Here is a 17244-nt window from a genome sequence, read left to right on the forward strand (position 1 = left end):
GTTTTCAAGTCGGTTTACAAAGGAAGGAAACTATACATACAGACGCCAAGCTTGCCATCCACGCAGCGGAGAGTTCCATCCGGACACGGGAGGAGGCCTTTTGTTCTTGTTTCTCTGTGGCACATTAGTCCGGCCCTTGTCACATAGGCCGGCTCCCGAAGGACCCCATAATCCAGGACTCCCTCATCCTTCTAATCCACCTATAGTGCTCTATCCATGGCTCACGATCATGTATTGCGTGAAGATTGAAAAAGTTTGAGAACATCAAAAGTATGAAACAATTGCTTGGCTTGTCATCGGGGATGTGCATAATTAAATATTTTGTGTGATGAAGATAGAGCATATCCAGACTATATGATTGATAACCCACAAGTGTAGGGGATCGCGACAACTTTCGAGGTTAAAGTACTCAACCCAAATTTATTGATTCCACACAAGGGGAGCCAAACAATATTATTGAGTATTAGCAGTTGAGTTGTCAATTCAACCACACCTGGATAACTTAGTATCTATAGCAAAGTATTTAGTAGCAAAGTAGTATGATAATAAAGGTAACAGTGGCAAAAGTAAAGATAATAGTTTTGTGGTAACTATAACAGTAGCAACGGAAAAGTAAATAAGTGAAGCACAAGATGTGTAAAGCCCATAGGCATTGGATCAGTGATGGATAATCATGTCGGATGCGATTCCTGATGTAATAGCAATAACATAGGGTGACACAGAACTAGCTCCAGTTCATCAATGTAATGTAGGCATGTATTCCGAATATAGTCATACGTGCTTATGGAAAAGAACTTGCATGACATCTTTTGTCCTACCCTCCCGTGGCAGCGGGGTCCTAGCGGAAACTAAGGGATATTATGGCCTCCTTTTAATAGAGAACCGGAACAAAGCATTAGCACATAGTGAATACATGAACTCCTCAAACTATGGTCATCACCGAGAAGTATCCCGATTATTGTCACTTCAGGGTTGTCGGATCATAACACATAATAGGTGACTATAGACTTGCAAGATAGGATCAAGAACACACATATATTCATGAAAACATAATAGGTTCAGATCTGAAATCATGGCACTCAGGCCCTAGTGACAAGCATTAAGCATAGCAAAGTCATAGAAACATCAATCTCAGAACATAGTGGATACTAGGGATCAAACCCTAACAAAACTAACTTGATTACATGGTAAATCTCATCCAACCCATTACCGTCTAGCAAGCCTACGATGGAATTACTCACGCACGGCGGTGAGCATCATGAAATTGGTGATGGAGGATGGTTGATGATGATGACAATGACGAATCTCCCTCTCTGGAGCCCCGAACGGACTCCAGATCAGCCCTCCCGAGAGAGATTAGGGCTTGGCGGCGGCTCCGTATCGTAAAACGCGATGAAACTTTCTGTCTGATTTTTTTCTCCGTGAAACGGAATATATGGAGTTGGAGTTGAGGTCGGTGGAGCCTCAGGGGGCCCACGAGACAGGGGGGCACGTCCAGGGGGGTGGGCGCGCCCCCCACCCTCATGGATAGGGTGTGGGCCCCTGGTCTTGATTCTTTTGCCAATATTTTTTATATTTTCCAAAACTTACCTCCGTGGATTTTCAGGACATTCCGAGAACTTCTGTTTTCTACACATAAAACAACATCATGGCAGTTCTGCTGAAAACAGCGGCAGTCCAGGTTAGTTTCATTCAAATCATGCAAGTTAGAGTCGAAAACAAGGGCAAAAGTGTTTGGAAAAGTAGATATGTTGGAGACGTATCAACTCCCCCAAGCTTAAACCTTTGCTTGTCCTCAAGCAATTCAATTTATAAGCAGAAAGTGATAAAGAAAAACTTTTACAAACTCTATTTGGTCTTGTTGTTCTAAACATGCAAAGCCAGCATTCAGGTTTCAACAAATATTACGAACTAACCATACTCACAATAACACCTCGGTCTCACAATTACTCATATCAATGGCATAATTAGCTAGTGAGCCATAATAATAAAACTCGGATGACAACACTTTCTCAAAACAATCATAATATGATATAACAAAATGGTATCTCACTAGCCCTTTTTGAGACCGCAAAACATAAATGCAGAGCACCTTTAAAGTTCAAGGACTGACTAAACATTGTAATTCATGGTAAAAGAGATCTAGTGAAGTCATACCCAATATAAACCAATAGTAATGAATGCAAATGACGGTGTGCTCTCCAGCAGGTGCTTTTTCATAAGAAGGTGATGACTCAACATAAAAATAAATAGATAGGCCCTTCGCAGAGGGAAGCAGGGATTTGTAGAGGTGCCAGAGCTCGATTTTAAAATAGAGATTGAACAACATTTTGAGTGGCATACTTTCACTGTCAACACAACAACTATGAGATGGTTGTATCTTCCATACTACATGCATTATAGGCAGTTCCCAAACAGAATGGTAAAAGTTTATACCCCCCACCACCAACAAGCATCAATCCATGGCTTTCTCGAAACAACGAGTGCCTCCAACTAACAACAGCCCTGGGGGAGTTTTGTTTAATTATATTGATTTGCTTTGATCTTTTTGGATCGTGGGACTAGGCATCTCGGTAACCGGCCATTTCTCGTGAATGAGGAGGGAGTCCACTCCTCTTGAGAATAACCCACCTAGCATGGAAGATATAGGCAGCCCTAGTGGAAACATGAGCTGCTCGAGCATACAAAACAAAATTTCATTTGAAGGTTTGGAGTTTGGCACATACAAATTTACTTGGCACGGCAGGTAGATACTGCATATAGGAAGGTATGGTGGACTCATATGGAACAACTTTGGGTTCAAGGAGTTGGATGCACAAGCAGTATTCCCGCTTAGTACAAGTGAAGGCTAGCAAAAGACGGGGAAGCGACCAACTGAGAGAGCGACAACAGCCGTAAACATGCATTAAAATTAGTTCACACCGAGTACAAGCATGAGTAGGATATAATCTACCATGAACATAAATATCATGAAGGCTATGTTGATTTGTTTCAACTACATGCGTGAACATGTGCCAAGTCGAGTCACTCAATTCATTCAAAGGAGGATACCATCCCATCATACCACATCACAATTATTTCAATAGCATGTTGGCACGCAAGGTAAACCAATACAACTCATAGCTAATCAAGCATGGCACAAGCAACTATAATCTCTAAATGTCATTGCAAATATGTTTACTTCATAATAAGCTAAATCAGGAACGATGAACCCATCATATTTACAAAAACAAGAGAGGTCGAGTTCATACCAGCTTTTCTCATCTCAATAAGTCCATCATATATCGTCATTATTGCCTTTCACTTGCACGACAGAACGAGCTGTATAATAATAATAGTGCACGTGCACTTGACTAAGCTGGAATCTGCAAGCATTCAACTCAAGAGAGAAGAAAAAGTAATATGGGCTCTAAGTTAAATAAACAATCATGCATATGGGAGCAACTAAACATTTTCAATATGGTCTTCTACTCTCGACCCCCAATGAAAAGAAAATTATTTACATGGGAAAGCTCCCAACAAGTAAAAGAAGAACGAGAATTCCTTTTGGGTTTTCAATTTAATTTCTACTACAAGCATGAAAATTAAACTAACTATTTTTTTGTTTTTCTTAAGGTTTATCAAACACGCAAGAAGAAAGATAGAAAAAGAAAATTAAACTAGCATGGATAATACAATGAAAGAGTATGAGCACCATCGACTAGAATAGTGTGTGAACATGAATGTAAAGTCGGTGAGAAATACATACTCCCCCAAGCTTAGGTTTTTGGCCTAAGTTGGTCTAATGCCAAGGATCGCTGCTACTCTCCCCGGTGTACTGGGAGGTGTAATGAGGATACCACTAGCTGGCCATCTCTGGGTCCCACTGGTAAGATGATGCACGATAAGGGTCCAGTGCAGGTTCCGGCGCAGGCTCAGGTTCTGGAGTGGATGCTTGGCCTCGATGAGCGTACACCGCTTCCGGCGTGACAAGAAAATTATCTGCAATCAAATCAAACAATAGAGGCGCAGGCAAAATAATAGTCTCATTGTGTTTCTTATTAAATCCCAAGTTATACAAGAGCATCTTATCTTTATTGTCAACAATGAACTCATTTGCTACCATGCTGTTGTAACCTAAAATGTAAGGAGGCAATTTTGTCTCCTCTTTCCCATGGTGCCTAATAGGTATCTCAAAATGTCTAGCAAGATGTGCAGCATAGATACCTCCAAAGATGGGGCCTTTTGTACGATTCAGGCTTAGCCGTTTAGCAAGGACGGCATCCATATTAAAACTGTTATCTCCAAACAAGGCATGGTGAAGAATGATAATATCAGGAACATTGACGTTTCCACTATTTCCATGAGCAATCAAACATCTACTAGCAAATATGGCAAAGTAGCGTAAAATAGGAAAGTGTATGCTAGAGATTCTCGCATCGGAACCCTTCTTTGGATCCCCTACAGTGATAGTGTTGACAAAGCCATCCACATCTTTATGATGTGGTTCCTCTAATTTTCCCTCAAAGGGTATCCTACATACCGTGCAAAAATTACGTAAAGGCATTTCCCTAAATTCATCATATAAATGAAATGATACTAAAGGAGGTGACTTCTTAGGATAATAATAAAAGTTTTGCACGAAAGTATTGGTGAGTAAGAGATACTGATCGATCCGGTCATGGAGGAAATCGGTGAGGCCTGCATTCTCGATCAAAGAATAAAAGTCTTCATAAATTCTAGCTTCTCTCAAGAAGTTGTCACAGGGCCATTCACACGGTCGTACTTCCGCTATGCGAGGAAGATTATACTTAGCCTTTTCCTTCTCTTTAGCTTGTTTTTCCTGGGAGCCTTGGCTAGAAGAGCCGCTCAAAAATCTCCTTAACATTTTCTAAAAATTTCTGAAATTTTAGTAACTTCAAAAGAAAAGTGAATAAAACTAAACAAGTTTGGTAGCAACTACTCCTACAAGTGCCTAGAGCCTATATCATGCATTAGAATTACTTGGGACCTCATAAATTTAACATGCAAGCTCAAGAACATGGTCACCTATGCAGCAAAAATTTGCAATAAAGCACTAGAACTAAAACTAATTGGACCAATGGAGGAGTCACATACCAAGCAACAATCTCCCAAAGCAGTTTTGTGAATGGAGCTTTGAGCAAGGAGATCAAAAATCGCAGCAAAATGAGCTAGAACTCGTGCTTGAGCTGGATGGGGATTTTTTTGGGAAGAAGATGGAGTCTGTGGGTGCTGGCATAAGTGGAGGGGGACCACCAGGGCTCCACGAGACATGGGGCGCGCCCAGGGGGTGTGAGCGTGCCCTCCACTCTCGTGGCCTGGTGCTTTCCCCTCCTGCAGTGTTTTCAGTGCCTAAAATCCTCAAATATTCCATAAAAAATCATACTAAATTTGCAGGACATTTGGAGCATTCTTATTTTCGAGATATTTTTATTGCGCGGATAATTCAGAAAACAGACAGATAATACTATTTTTGCTTTATTTATTCTAAATAAAAAAAAGTAAAAAGAGGGTACAAAAGGTTGTGCCTTCTAGTTTCATCCATCTCATGATCATCAACATGAATCCACTAACAAGGTTGATCAAGTCTTGTTAACAAACTCATTCCGAATAACACGGAACCGGAGAAATTTTGAATAACACTAAGTTACCTCAACGGGGATATGAACATCCCCAACAAGAAGAATATCATACTTTTTCTTGACAGTAGGGAGAGGAAATTCAAAACCTCCAATAATGATAGTTGGAACTTTTCCAATAGAATTGATGCTATGAACTTGAGATTGTTTCCTCAGAAAGTGTACCGTATGCTCATTACCATTAACATGAAAAGTGACATTGCCTTTGTTGCAATCAATAACAGCCCCTGCAGTATTCAAAAAGGGTCTACCAAGGATAATCGACATACTATCGTCCTCAGGAATATCAAGAATAACAAAGTCCGTTAACATAGTGACATTTGCAACCACAACAGGCACATCCTCACAAATACCGACAGGTATAGCTGTTGATTTATCAACCATTTGCAAAGATATTTCAGTAGGTGTCAACTTATTCAATTCAAGTCTATGATATAAATAGAGAGGCATAACACTAACACCGGCTCCAAGATCACATAATGCAGTTTTAACATAATTTCTTTTAATGGAGCATGGTATAGTTGGTACCCCTGAATCTCCAAGTTTCTTTAGTATTCCACCCTTAATAGTGTAATTAGCAAGCATGGTGAAAATTTCAGTTTCCGGTATCTTTCTTTTGTTTGTAATGATATCCTTCATATATTTAGCATAAGGATTTACTTTAAGCATATCAGTTAAACGCATACGTAAGAAGATAGGTCTAAACATTTCAGCAAAGCGCTCAAAATCCTCATCATCCTTTGTCTTGGATGGTTTAGGAGGATAGGGCATGGGTTTCTGAACCCATGGTTCTCTTTCTCTACCGTGCTTCCTAGCAACAAAATCTCTCTTATCATAACGTTGATTCTTTGATTGTGGGTTATCAAGATCAACAACAGGTTCAATCTCTACATCATTGTTTTTGCTAGGTTGAGCATCAACATGAACATTATCATTAACATTATCACTAGGTTCATGTTCATCACCTAATTGTGTTTCAACATCAGAGATAGAAATATCATTGGGATTCTCAGGTGTGTCTACAACAGGTTCACCAGAAGCATGCAAAGTTCTATCGTTTTTCTTTTTCTTCTTTTTAGAAGAACTAGGTGCCTCTAAATTATTTCTCTGAGAATCTTGCTCGATTCTCTTAGGGTGACCTTCAGGATACAAAGGTTCCAGAGTCATTCTACCAGTTCTAGTAGCCACTCTAACAGCAAAGTCATTTTTATTGTTTAATTCATCAAGCAAATCATTTTGAGCTTTAAGTACTTGCTCAGCTTGAGTAGCAACCATAGAAGCATATTTGCTAACGAGTTTAAGTTCACCTTTAACTCTAGCCATATAATCACTCAAGCGTCCTATCTCGAAGCATTATTCTTTAATTCTCTACCAACATAAGCATTAAAACTTTCTTGTCTAGCCATAAAGTCATCAAATTCATCTAAGCATGGGCTGTGAAATTTAGTACAGGGGATTTCAACTTTATCATATCTATAGGGAGAATTTACCTTTACTACCAGTGTCGGGTTATCAAGACAATGTGGTTCTTCAACAGGCGGAATATTAAGACCATGTATTTCTTTAATAGGTGGTAAATTCTTAACATCTTCAGCTTTTATACCTTTTTCTTTCATTGATTTCTTTGCCTCTTGCATATCTTCAAGACTGAGAAATAGAACACCTTTCTTCTTAGGAGTGGGTTTAGGAATAGGCTCAGGAGTTGGCTCAATTGGCTCAGGGATTGCCTCAGGAATTGGCTCAGGAAGAGTCCAATTATTTTCATTAGTCAACATATTGTTCAATAGTAATTCAGCTTTGTCGGCTGTTCTTTCCCTGAAAACACAACCAACACAACTATCCAAGTAGTCCTTGGAAGCATCGATTAGTCCATTATAAAAGATATCAACTATTTAATTTTTCTTAAGAGGATGATCAGGCAAAGCATTAAGTAATCGGAGAAGCCTCCCCCAAGCTTGTGGGAGACTCTCTTCTTTGATTTGCACAAAATTATATATTTCCCGCAAGGCGGCTTGTTTCTTATGAGCAGGGAAATATTTAGCAGAGAAGTAATAAATCATATCCTGGGGACTACGCACACAACCAGGATCAAGAGAATTAAACCAAGTCTTAGCATCACCCTTTAATGAGAACAGAAATATCTTAAGGATATAATAATAACGAGACCTCTCATCATTAGTAAACAGGGTGGCTATATCATTTAACTTGGTAAGATGTGCCACAACAATTTCAGATTCAAGGCCATAAAAGGATCAGATTCAACCAAAGTAATAATCCCAGGATCAACAGAGAATTCATAATCCTTATCAATAACACAGATAGGTGAAGTAGCAAAAGCAGGGTCAGGTTTCATTATAGCATTAAGAGATTGCTGCTTCCATTTAGCTAATAACTTTTTAAGATCATACCTATCTTTACAAGCAAAGATAGCTCTAGCAGCTTCCTCTTCCATAACATAACCCTCAGGAACAACAGGTAATTCATAATCAGGGGGAGAACTTTCATCATCACTATCATCAATAATAGCATCTTCAATAATTTCATTCTCTCTAGCCCTAGCAAGTTGTTCATCAAGAAATTCACCTAATGGCAAAGTAGTATCACACACAGAAGTAGTTTCATCATAAGTATCATGCATATCAGAAGTGGCATCATCAATAACATGCGACATATCAGAATTCATAACAGTAGCAGGTTTAGGTGTCGCAAGCTTACTAATAATAGAAGGAGAATCTAGTGCAGAGCTAGATGGCAGTTCCTTACCTCCCCTCGTACTTGAGGGCAAAATATTGGTTGTTTCGTCTTTCAAGTTCCTCATTGTGATCAACAGATATAAATCCCAAGTGACTCAAACAATAGAGCTATGCTCCCCGGCAACGGCGCCAGAAATTAGTCTTGATAACCCACAAGTTTAGGGGATCGCAACAACTTTCGAGGGTAAAGTATTCAACCCAAATTTATTGATTCGACACAAGGGGAGCCAAAGAATATTATTGAGTATTAGCAGTTGAGTGGTCAATTCAACCACACCTGGATAACTTTGTATCTGCAGCAAAGTATTTAGTAGCAAAGTAGTATGATAATAAAGGTAACAATGGCAAAAGTAAAGATAATAGTTTTGTGGTAATTGTAACAGTAGCAACGGAAAAGTAAATAAGCGAAGCACAAGATGTGAAAAGCTCGTAGGCATTGGATCAGTGATGGATACTTATGTCAGATGCGATTCCTGATGTAATAGCTATAACATAGGGTGACACAGAACTAGCTCCAGTTCATCAATGTAATGTAGGCATGTATTCTGAATATAGTCATACGTGCTTATGGAAAAGATCTTGCATGACATCTTTTGTCCTACCCTCCTGTGGCAGTGGGGTCCTAGCGGAAACTAAGGGATATTAAGGCCTCCTTTTAATAGAGAATCAAAACAAAGCATTAGCACATAGTGAATACATGAACTCCTCAAACTATGGTCATCACCGAGAAGTATCCCGATTATTGTCACTTCGAGGTTGTCGGATCATAACACATAATAGTTGACTATAGACTTGCAAGATAGGATCAAGAACACACATATATTCATGAAAACATAATAGGTTCAGATCTGAAATCATGGCACTCGGGCCCTAGTGACAAGCATTAAGCATAGCAAGGTCATAGCAACATCAATCTCAGAACATAGTGGATACTAGGGATCAAACCCTAACAAAACTAACTTGATTACATGGTAAATCTCATCCAACCCATCACCGTCCAGCAGGCTTACGATGGAATTACTCACGCACGGCGGTGAGCATCATGAAATTGGTGATGGAGGATGGTTGATGATGATGACGGCGACGAATCCCCCTCTCCGGAGCCCTGAACGGACTCCAGATCAGCCCTCCCAAGAGAGATTAGGGCTTGGCGGTGGCTCAGTATCATAAAACGCGATGAAACTTTCTCTCTGATTTTTTCTCCACGAAATGAAATATATGAGTTGGAGTTGAGGTCGGTGGAGCCTCAAGGAGCCCACGAGACAGGGGGTGCGCCCAGGGGGGTGGGCGCACCCCCCACCCTCGTGGACAGGGTGTGGGCCCCCTAGTCTTGATTCTTTTGCAAGTATTTTTTATATTTTCCAAAACTTGCCTCCGTGGATTTTCAGGACATTCTGAGAACTTTTGTTTTCCACACATAAAACAACATCATAGCAGTTCTGCTGAAAACAACATCGGTCCGGGTTAGTTTCATTCAAATCATGCAAGTTAGAGTCCAAAACAAGGGCAAACGTGTTTGGAAAAGTAGATACATTGGAGACATATCAATGATTTTGTAGGGATAGCTTTCTTTGGCCATGTTATTTTGAGAAGACATGATTGCTTTGTTAGTATGTGATGTCGCTTGAAGCTACGTCGGTATCTCCCCAAAGAGGAAAGGATGATGTAGCACAACGGCGGTAGGTATTTCCCTCAGATATGTAACCAAGGTTATCGAACGAGTAGGAGAACCAACCAACACAACGTAAATAGCCCCTGCACACAAATAACAACACCTTGCAACCCGGCGTGTTAAAGGGGTTCTCAATCCCTTTCAGGGTATGGGGCATCAAGATAGGCAAAGGACGTAAGGTGAATTTGTAGTAGATTGATAGATAGATCGAGGAACAAATAAATTGCTGCAAGGTATTGTTGTATTTTTGGTTTAATAGATCTTAAAATAAATGCAAGGGTAAATAGATCACAAAGACAAATATGATGAAAAGAGACCTGGGGGCCGTAGGTTTCACTAGTGGCTTCTATCGAGGAACATAGCAAACGGTGGGAAAACAATTACTATTGGGACATTGATAGAACTTCAAATAATCATGAAGATATCTAGGCAATGATCATTATATAGGCATCACATCCAAGATTAGTAGACTGACTCCTGCTGGCATCTACTACTATTACTCCACACATCGACTATTATCCAGCCACCACCTAGTGTATCTATTGCGGCAGATATAGATCTCATCTTGTTATCCTTAGTAGCAACGATACATATGTGTCGGTTCCCCTTCTGTCACTGGGATCAAGCACCGTAAGATCGAACCCACTACAAAGCACCTCTTCCCATTGCAAGATAAATAGATCAAGTTGGCCAAACAAAACCCAAATATCGGAGAAGAAATACGAAGCTATAAGCAATCATGCATATAATAGATCAAAGAAGACTCAAATAACTTTCATGGATAAAAACATCGATCTAATCATAAACTCAAAGTTCATCGGATCCCAACAAACACACCACCAAAAAGACTTACATCATATGGATCTCCAAGAGACCATTGTATTGATAATCAAGAGAGAGAGAGGAAGCCATCTAGCTACTAAGTACGGACCCGTAGGTCTACAAAGAACTACTCACGCATCATCCGAGAGGCACCAATGGAAGTGGTGAACCCCTCCGTGATGGTGTCTAGATTGGATCTAGTGGTTCTGGACTCTGCGGCGGCTGGATGAATATTTTGTCGCCTCCCCTAGGGTTTCTGGAATATTGGGGTATTTATACAACAAAGAGGCGGTCCGGGGGGCACCCGAGGTGGGCACAACCCACCAGGGCGCGCCTGGGTCTCCTGGCATGCCCTGGTGGGTTGTCCCCTCCTCGGGACTCCCCCTACGTGCAACCAGGGCCCATCTTATTCCTTTTGGTCCACAAAAAATCATCATAAATTGGCGTGGCATTTGGACTCTGTGTGATATTGATTTCCTGCGATGTAAAAAACATGCAGAAAACAGCAACTGGCACTTGGCACTATGTCAATAGGTTAGTACCAAAAATTGATATAAAATGACTATAAAATGATTGTAAAACATCCGAGAATGATAATATAACATCATGTTACAATCAAAAAATATAGATATGTTATAGACGTATTAGCATCCCCGAGCATAATTCCTGCTCCTCCTCGAGAAGGTAAATGATAAAAACAGAATTTTTGATATGGAATGTTGCCTAACATGTTCATCGCATTCTTTTATTTATAGCATGGACATATGGACTTTTATATGATTCAAAGCAATAGTCTAGTTTTGACATGAAGAATTTAATACTCAAGCATACCAACAAGCAACCATGTCTTTCAAAATATCAACACTAAAGCAAGTTATCCCTAGCCCATCATGCTCAATCATTGATCCATTCATGAAACACACTCGAATATTAGCTACACCCAATGCTCAAATACGATCACAGTGCCCCTTAGTTGGTGCTTTATAAGAGAGGATGGAGACTCAAAATAAAAATAAAAAATGCATAAGTAAAAGAAAGGCCCTTCGCGGAGGGAAGTAGTGATTTGTATAGGTGCCAGAGCTCAAAGGTGGTTCCCAACACTTTCCATGCTAGATACATCATAGGTGGTTCCCAAACAGAAAATAAATTTTATTCCTTTTTCCACCATAACTTTCACTTTCCATGGCTAGCCATATCCACGCGTGCCTTCCATACCAACACTTTCCAAGGAATTTATTATTTGATAACATAAAGTAAATTCATTTATTCATTTCGGTACTGGGCATCCCTAATACCTCTGCCGTACTCTCGTGCAATGACAAGTGAATAAACACTCATCGTGAGAATAACACATCTAGCATGGAAAATATTGGCTACCCTTTACCGCCTCATGAGTAGTAGAGCACACAAAAGAGAAATTTATTTTGAACATTAGAGATGGCACATGCAAATTTGCTTAGAATGGCATAGAAATACTGCATATAGGTAGGTATAGTGGACTCATATGGCAAAACTAGTTTAAAGGGTCTTGGATGCACAAGTAGTGATCATACTTGGTGCAAAATGAAGGTTAGCAAAAAGATAGAGAAGCGACCAACCAAAAAGCGAAAAATCTCATACCCAAGCATTAAGCATAAGTAACACCGAATAATGCACCATAAGTAGGATATAAATTTCATTGCATAAATATTGACTTTCGTGCTTGCATAGGGAATCACAAACCTTAACATCAATATTCTTACTAAAGCACAATTACTCATCAACATGACTCACATATCATATCGTCATATCTCAAAACCATTACTAAGAATCAAGCTTATTTTTTCCAATGATCTTCATGAAATTTTTTATTATATCTTCCTTGGATATCTATCACTTTGGAACTATTTTCATATGTTGCTTTTGATAAGCTCAAACAAATATAAGTGAAAATCATGAGCAAAATTTTTTCTCTTTCTCTCAAATTAATCTAAGTGAAGCAAGAGAGAATTTCTTCAAAATTTACTAACTCCTAAATAAATCTAAGTGAAGCATGAGAGCATTTATTCAAAATTAACAAAGCACACTGTGCCCAAAAAGATATAAGTGAAGTACTAGAGCAAGTCCATGGATCTAAAAATTAATGTGAAGCATAGGAGCAAGCATAGCATAATTTTTGGCTCTCTAAAAAGGGTGTGTCCATCAAGGATTCGACACTTAACACAAAGCAAAACAAGCAAACACCCATAAGATACAAGACTCTCCAAGCAAAACTCATATCATGTGACGAATAAAAATATAGTTTCAAGTAAAATACCGATGGTTGTTAGAAGAAAGCGGGGATGCCACTCGGGGGCATCCCTAAGCTTAGTTGCTTGATACTTCTTTGAATATTATCTTGGGGTGCCTGGGGCATCCCCAAGCTTAGCCTTTTGCTTATCCTTATTCCTTCATCCATCGTAAGATAACCCAAAACTTGAAAACTTCAATCACACAAAACTCAAACAAAACCTTCATGAGATCATTTAGTATAAGAAACCAAACCACTACTATAAGTGAAGGAAATATGCCCTAGAGGCAATAATAAAGTTATTATTTATTTCCTTATTTCATGATAAATGTTTATTATTCATGCTAGAATTGTATTAACCAGAAACATCATACATGTGTGAATACATAGACAAACATAGTGTCACTAGTATGCCTCTACTTGACTAGCTCGTTAATCAAAGATGGTTAAGTTTCCTAACCATAGACATGAGTTTGATTAACTAGATCACATCATTAGGAGAATGATGTGATTGACTTGACCCATTCCGTTAGCTTAGCACTTGATCGTTTAGTATGTTGCTATTGATTTCTTCATGACTTATACATGTTCCTATAACTATGAGATTATGCAACTCCCGTTTACCGGAGGAACACTTTGTGTGCTACCAAACGTCACAACGTAACTGGGTGATTATAAAGGTGCTCTACAGGTGTCTCCGAAGGTACTTGTTGGGTTGGCGTATTTTGAGATTAGGATTTGTCACTCCGATTGTCGGAGAGGTATCTCTGGGCCCACTCGGTAATGCACATCACTATAAGCCTTACAAGCATAGTAACTAATGAGTTAGTTGTAGGATGATGTATTATGGAACGAGTAAAGAAACTTGCCGGTAATGAGATTGAACTAGGTATTGAGATACCAACAATCAAATCTCAGGCAAGTAACATACCGATGACAAAGGGAACAACGTATGTTGTTATGCGGTTTGACCGATAAAGATCTTCGTAGAATATGTGGGAGCCAATATGAGCATCCAGGTTCCGCTATTGGTTATTGACCGGAGACGTGCCTCGGTCATGTCCACATAGTTCTCGAACCTGTAGGGTCCGCACACTTAAAGTTTGATGACGGTTATATTATGAGTTTATGTGCTTTGATGTACCAAAGGTAGTTCGGAGTCCCGGAGGAGATCAGGGAGATGACGAGGAGTCTCGAAATGGTCGAGACGTAAATATCGATATATTGGACGACTATATTCGGACATCGGAAAGGTTCTGAGTGATTCGGGTATTTTTCAGAGTACCGGGGAGTTACGGGAATACGTGGAAGAGTATTGGGCCTTAATGGGCCTTAGTGGGAAGGAGAGGCAGCAGCCAGGAGGTGGTGCGCGCCCCTCCCAAGCCCAGTCCGAATTGGACAAGGGGTTTGGGGCGCGGCCCCCCTCTCCCTTCCTTCTCCACTCCCCTCCTTTCCCCCCTTCTCCTAGTTGGATTAGGAAAGAAAGAAACCTACTCCTACTAGGAGTAGGAATCCTACTCCCTTGGTGCGCCCCTCCTAGGGCCGGCCTCCTCCTCCCTTGCTCCTTTATATACGGGGGCAGGGGGCACCCCATAGACATAACAATTGATCATTGATCTCTTAGCCGTGTGCGGTGCCCCCCTCCACCATAGTCCTCCTCGATAATATCATAGCGGTGCTTAGGAGAAGCCCTGCGTCGGTAGAACATCATCATCGTCACCACGCTGTCGTGCTGACGAAACTCTCCCTCGAAGCTCGGCTGGATCAAAGTTCGAGGGACGTCATCGAGCTGAACGTGTGCAAGAACTCGGAGGTGCCGTGCTTTCGATGCTTGATCGGTCGGACCGTGAAGACGTACGACTACATCAACCGTGTTGTGCTAACGGTTCCGCTTTCGGTCTATGAGGGTACGTGGACACACTCTCCCCTCTCATTGCTATGCATCACCATGATCTTGCGTGTGCGTAGGAAAGTTTTGAAATTACTATTTTTCCCAACAATAAGTACTGTAGCAAACCTATTCTTATTTTGTTTTTGCATTATATCTACTGTATTCCAACTTTTCTATGGCAACAACGCATTAAAGAAAACCATAGAATCATCAAAACAAGCACACAACGCAAAGAAAACAGAATATATCAAAAACAGAACAATCTGTAGCAATCTGAAAATTTCTAATACTTCTGTAACTCTAAAAATTACGAAATAAATTGGTGGACCTGAGGAATTTGTCTATCAATCCTCTGCAGAAGGAATCAACTTAAAAGCACTCTTCTGTAAAAAATGACAATGAATCTCGTGAGCGCAAAAGCTTCTGTTTTTCAGCAAGATCAAATAAACTTTCACCCAAGTCTTACCAAAGGCATTGCTGGGCACAAACACTAACTAAAACACAAAAAACACAATCATAACAGTATCATAATTGTGCTACCACTCAAGAACATAAAGCAAAAAAGCAAAAATAAATTTTATTCATTGGGTTGCCTCCCAACGAGCGCTATCATTTTACGCCCCTACCTAGGCATAACGCGTAGGATCTAAGTTTTGTCCTCCGTTATTTTTGCCACTTTATTGAGGGTCTTTTCAAACCCTAGAGGCTCTTTGCGCTTCCCTAAATTTTCTAGAAAAGAAACAATCTTGAGATCCAAAATATCCAACCGTTTATTGCAAAGAGAAATCAAAGTGTTCATACGATTGATATTACCATTGAGATGCTTGAGAGGTTCATTATATTTTTGTAATTCCACCATATGTTTATGCAAATCACCGAGTTTGTCCAAAATTTGGACTCCCTCTGGGGTGAAATAAAGCCCTTTATTTTGTGGTGGAACTCCCAAAATTCCTTCTAAAATTTCATTGGCAACATTGACATCAAGCTCAATAAAATTCCCTTTTGCGGCAAAATCCAAGAGTTGTCTATGATGCAAAGCCAATCCTACGTAAAAAATTCTAAGCAAAATTTTTGCATCTCCCTTTAGGTTGCAAGCACAATAAGATTCCATAAGCCTATACCAAGCATCTTTCAAATTTTCACCTTGTTTTTGTTTGAAGTATAGAACTTCAAAGTCTGGTAAAAAAGGAGGAGCATTCAAAGTAGCCATAGTGAAACAAGAGCACGAATAGATGAAAAAACGGTGAACGAAAAAGAGAGGCGAATAAAACGGAAAATTTTTATGAAGTGGGGGAGAGGAAAACAAGAGGCAAATGGCAAATAATGTAAATTGGAAGGAGATCAGGTTTGTGATTAGGAACCTGGTTGATGTTGAAGATCCTCCCCGGTAACAGCGCCAGAATTTCCTTTTGATGTCGCTTGAAGCTACGTCGGTATTTCCCAAAAGAGGAAGGGATGATGCAACACAACGGCGGTAGGTATTTCCCTTAGATATGAAACCAAGGTTATAGAACCAATAGGAGAACCAAGCAACACAACGTAAACAGCCCCTGCACACAAATAACAACACCTTGCAACCCGATGTGTTAAAGGGGTTGTCAATCCCTTTCGGGGTACGATGCCTCAAGATAGGCAAAGGACGTGATGTAAATTTGTAGTAGATTGATAGATAGATCGTGGAACAAATAAATTGCAACAAGGTATTTTTGTATTTTTGGTTTAATAGATCTGAAAATAAATGCAAAGGAAAATAGATCGGAAAGACAAATATTGTTGGGGATATAACTATTGGTATGACCCGCCCAGGAGGGGCCGGGTTATACTTACAAATATTCTTGAAGCCCAAGACCCAGGATAGAGATGGCGGTTCATTTAAGTTCCCAAAGCCCAGAGGCGACTTAAGGCCCATAGTGATAAAACTGCCATGTATGTGTGACTTGTATTGTAAGGCAAGAATAGTTAAGAGACTGAGCCAGACACTGTTTATGAGCCGGCTGGGACTCTGTAAGCCACTGGGCATTGACCTCTGTATATAAAGGGATGACTCGGCGGCGGTTCAGGACAAGTAACATCAACCCGAGAGCTAGGTCAAGCGATTCGCTCTCGAGACATAAGCAATCCCACTCAAAACTGGATCATAGGCTTTTACCTTCACCGTAAGGGGCCGAACCAGTATAAACCTTGTGTTCTTTGTCCCG

This window comes from Triticum aestivum, chromosome 6B (assembly GCF_018294505.1).
Source record: "Triticum aestivum cultivar Chinese Spring chromosome 6B, IWGSC CS RefSeq v2.1, whole genome shotgun sequence".
NCBI classification, from domain to species: Eukaryota; Viridiplantae; Streptophyta; class Magnoliopsida; order Poales; family Poaceae; genus Triticum; species Triticum aestivum.